The following is a 4771-nucleotide window of genomic DNA, read 5'->3' as shown; positions in this document are numbered from 1 at the left end:
TCGGGAGTATGGCCGAACTGAAGTATGCCGAGTTCCTTGTTGGAAGTGTGCTGAGTTCAGAGTATGCTGAACTGGAAATATGTCAAGTTCGGGAGTATGGCCGAACTGGAAGTATGCCGAGTTCGGGAGTATGCCGAACTGGAGTAGTTCCTTGCTGAAGGGCCTCCGGAGTTGGTAGCTTGTTCCTCAATGAAGGGCTAATATGCAGCTTGATCTTCAAAGAAGGGCTTCCGGTGTTCAAGTGGCGTGTTCCTCAGCGCGGTATACGCAATACAACTGCGAGCGTGTTCCAGACGATATCCTGGCGAGACTTCGGCAGAGCTTCAGTATGCAGATTTCCAGAGCTCCAATTCTTGAAAATGAAACCACTATTTATAGTGGTGAGGGTGAGGGAAAATCTCCAACCAACTCTTAATTCCTTATTTAATTTAATTTCTTTAATTAAATTAAGGAATGTATCGGGACACCATTGCGTCCAGGTTCATCATTTCATTAAATTTCCAAATAATATCAAATATTCAAATTCCTCAAAATTATATAATCCACATATAATTTTAGTGGACCAAGACCAAGTCAAGCCCGCTAATTAGGCAACCCAATTCATCCAAGCAGCCTGGTCCAACTCGATTAAATATTTCATCATCTCGGGCCGAACAATCCAACATCCAATTACATTTAATTAATTATTCAATGGGCCATCTAATTAACCCAATTAAATAAATATTAATCCAATTAACCTAATTAAAGTAATTAATTTAACAATCAATTATCCACCACGGTCCAACAATATTATTTAAATTTTTCAATGCTTACAAAGTCCATGAGGAGTTTCAATCTACCTCCGCTTTTCGCAAGAACAACAACCGTCTCTATGCAAGTGAGCTCATTGTGAGTAAAATTACAACTGCTTTTAACCCAATCGAAAAATTCCAATGCTTTGTACAGCCCTAACTGCACTTTCTCGGGGTCCTTGTAAGCAGTCGGACCGAGAACGAGTTTTCCATAGCGAGCCTTGTCGAATTCTTGTCTGAGATTTCTTTGTTTCAGAGGGTAGCGATGGCGGAAATCGTCCTGGCGGCCAATGGTCATGGGTGACTAGGGGAGGAATTGAGGATGGAGCGTAGGACCTAAGAAACCATTTCTACAATCCAAGCATGTCGAGGTGTTGAAGCCGAGAGGATGGCGTTTAACGGCCGGTTTTGAATAATTACAGCTAAGATTTAATCTGCGACGACGCTTTGGGAGAGAGAACGTAGAGTGGTCTTGATGAGAACATGAGTCTCATATAACTCACTTCATTGTTTTTAATGAGGACTGAGGAGGCCCTCCTCCTCCATATAAAGGCCATTGCATATTGCAGAATACTCAACCATCTATCTGTATTTAGATTCATTGAATTTAAACAAAAATGGCTATTGGCAACATTGGTGTCCGGCGAAGGAAGACATTGTCGTCTAAGAAAGCTTGTGGAAGAAAGAAAGCTGGAAGAAAGATGTCAAAGGCGAAGAAATTGGGTAGAAATAATCACTGCTATGTGAAATTCCAATTATACCCATAGTCTAAATAGAGTTAAGGGTGATTCACTCACAGAAGGACTAAATTGACTAACGTCAGACTAATTGAGGGGACCAAATTTGTCAAAATTGAAAAGTAAAGATAACATTGTAAATGGGGTACTAATTGAGGGACCAAAAATATGATTTTCCCTATATATAGGTGGAGATCAAGTGAGGATATAGCCTTAGGTGAAGATTGTGAATTTTTCTGATCCGCCGGATTAGATAATCAAACGGCTAATATTGCACAATAGGAGAAATTAAAAGCCCACTAAATATGGTAGTAACGGTACAAGTAATTATGGTTGGGGGTAAAAGGGTAAATGGGAAATTAAATGTGCATTGACGGAAAAGGAAGGAGCGAAAAACGCGTGCCTCTTCGTTTAGGGTTAAAACACTGATTGTGATGGTGAGGTTTCAGCATTGCACATCCAACTCAACCAAATCTCTTGCACAACCAAACAAAGCCGTGAAGAGTAGGGGGCTAGTACACCTAGGAGAAGTCAATGGACTGCATCCAGGGAAGCGACGACTAGAATCCGTAAGAATCTGAGACCAAATTAATTAATTTTTTTTTTTTGTTGTAAGGGAAACTGGAATTTAATGATTGTTTTTATTTGGGTTGTTGTTTGTTTTTCCCTTTTTTTTTTGAATAAAAAATGCCGCTTTTGGGCGTGGGTGGTGTCGACTGAATGTCACTCCGTGGGAGTAGCGATGGGTTGGGTACGACAGCGTAGAGACGGCGCAGATTACACTGGTTTTTGTTTTTTTTTTGTTTTTTTTTTTTTTGTTTTTTTTTTTTTTTGTAATGGTTTTGAATACGAGACGCCGGTCATGGGGATGGGATTATAGAACCTTAGCAAGTGAAACCGTACTGCCCAATACATCAACTTATTTGACTACAGCAAGAACCTTAACCGAAATAAGTAATTGGGTAAAAATGTATGACACAGTGAACGGATATTTTGTGCATTTAGTTGTTTTGATAGTGTGCATTTTGTTGTTGTGATATTGAGCATATTACCTTATTGTGTTGTGCATGTGGGATGCGCTAATTTGTGCTGGAATGAGTGTGGTTGTTGTGCAACAAATATATAAGCGAAATATAGAAGATTAGCAAGAGAAATCCGACTGCCAACCAAATTGAGCCAATGAATCCACAATATTTGACTTCCTTGTCATTATAGTAATGGCAATACCATTTAGATGATTCAAGAATGGTGGCCCTAGTGTTGAATAATTTGTAAGGGTCGTTTCCTTTAAAAAAAATATTAAATTAACAGTGTCAACTTTTTACCATGCAATTTGCTGACTTTCTTTCTGGAGAAAAAGATGGAATATTATCTGTAATTTTCTATGCAAACAGTATCACGAGAAACAAACATAAACCTGAGCCTAGAGTCGATTCTTGTTTTACTACAATTAATTATGCTAATTAAGGTGTTTCTAAACGGTAATGAAAACTTAAACACTTTTGAAGTAAGTTTTTTAATGTTCTTGTTTTAGATGTGTTGTATTTACTGAGTTTTTTTTTTTTTTTTGTGCATTCTGTTTTTTATGACTAAGCATTACTAGCTAAAATGTGCATTTCAGAAATTAACAGATTACATAATTGAGTTTTGTTTGGATGTGGTATGGGGTAATATGTGCAGTAAGAGGTGGTTTCTCTGTGCAACTGAAATAAGTTTTGTGTCTAACATGAAATAGTTAACCAATTTTTGAATACATTTAATATATATTTTGTGTGTGCACAAGTGGGATAGAGTATTTTGATTCTTAGTTTTTTTTTTCCTAGTGGTGAGCTCTTTGGTTCTTATTTTTGTACGCGTTTTGTATTGAGCAGTTGCAACAAGGAATCAAAAACCCAAGAAGCAACCACGAGAGGGTACGGTTAGGCAAAACACTGATGACGATTTTGTTGAACCACCGCGGCAAGAATCAAGACAGGATAACCAAGATGGAGATGGGACATAGTATGAATTTACAGTCGAAGAAGTGGACAGGGATATGAATTTATTTGGCGTATGGGGTTTGTTAAACATATTAAACATATTAAAACTGTGGAAATGTATTGCTTGGTATATAAATTTATTTTTTGTTATGCGGTCGGTTGTTTAACAATGATCTACATATTTTGATACTTACACTTCTTTATTATTTGACAGTAATACAAATCAGAATTGGCGCAGGACACTTTCAAAGGCTATTTTGAATGCCCTGTGTGACCGTACATGCTATTTCTGTGCATTTGTGAATTTAAAAGTATGTATTCCTGTGCGTTTTGAATGATAGTGATATTGTGCATTAAGGAATCTTATTTGTGTGCAATTCTGACTATTTATAGGATTAATAGTAGACTTATGAATGCAATACTGAAGCCAGTAATCTCATTTTCCGCCGTGTGCAGCTGGGATTAAGTGTTCTGTGCATTTTTGTAATTTGGTCAATTATTGAAATGTTAGAAATCTGTCGCCACATTATTGTATATATCACTATCACTGGGGTTATTTAATATTTATATAATCTTAATGCATTTTGAAGTAAGTTAATTATTTAAAAAAAAAAAAACAAATTAAGGCTAGATGTGTTTTTTTTATTGATTATTAATACATTTGGTAATGTATTTTTTTTCCTTCAAAAGATTACTAAATGCATTTAATTGTAAGAATTGCAATTTTGTGCATTGTCTGTATAATTTTCCGTACTAATAATAGTTCAATATTTTTTTTATTAAATGATTACTTTTACTAAATGTTCAAAGGTCTTCCATAATCATTTCAGGACTTTCACACTACTAATTTGCATGTGGAAAAAACATCCATCACACAACCTTGGAGAGATTCTCAATGCCCTACACACACAAACAATCAAATAATAAGAAAACGGTTGTATTGCAAGTTGTTTGCAGGCCTTTAGCTCGCGAAGAACAGTAAAAACAGGAAGAAGAAAAATAAAGAATAAAGAACAGAGGAAAGAGATTTCTTATTCATTATTCAACTCTGTACATCATTACATCAATATATATAACAGCTATTAGAAGATCATACCATAAATATAAAGCTGTTACCAATCATATCATTAATGCTAGAATAATGTCCATAATTAAATTTTACAACACTCCCCCTTGGACATTATTTTGCCATAATCTTGCCTCATTAAAAACTTACAGGAAAACCCTGTGGGAAAAAACCTAGACAAGAAAAGAGTGTAAGATT

The 4771-nt window shown here is 36.0% G+C and overlaps 1 long non-coding RNA gene across 1 annotated transcript; it reads left to right on the top strand.

Moving 5' to 3' along the window:
• Positions 1 to 1948: 1948 nt before the first annotated feature.
• Positions 1949 to 3762, top strand: LOC109169152. Its single transcript, XR_002052179.1, has 2 exons — positions 1949 to 2097; positions 3400 to 3762. It is a non-coding gene; the product is annotated as an uncharacterized LOC109169152 (long non-coding RNA).
• Positions 3763 to 4771: the final 1009 nt, after the last annotated feature.

Source organism: Ipomoea nil, unplaced genomic scaffold, assembly GCF_001879475.1.
Source record: "Ipomoea nil cultivar Tokyo-kokei standard unplaced genomic scaffold, Asagao_1.1 scaffold3251, whole genome shotgun sequence".
NCBI classification, from domain to species: domain Eukaryota; kingdom Viridiplantae; phylum Streptophyta; class Magnoliopsida; order Solanales; family Convolvulaceae; genus Ipomoea; species Ipomoea nil.
Note: the sequence above shows the minus strand (reverse complement) of the source record. Positions and strands in the feature narration are given on the sequence as shown.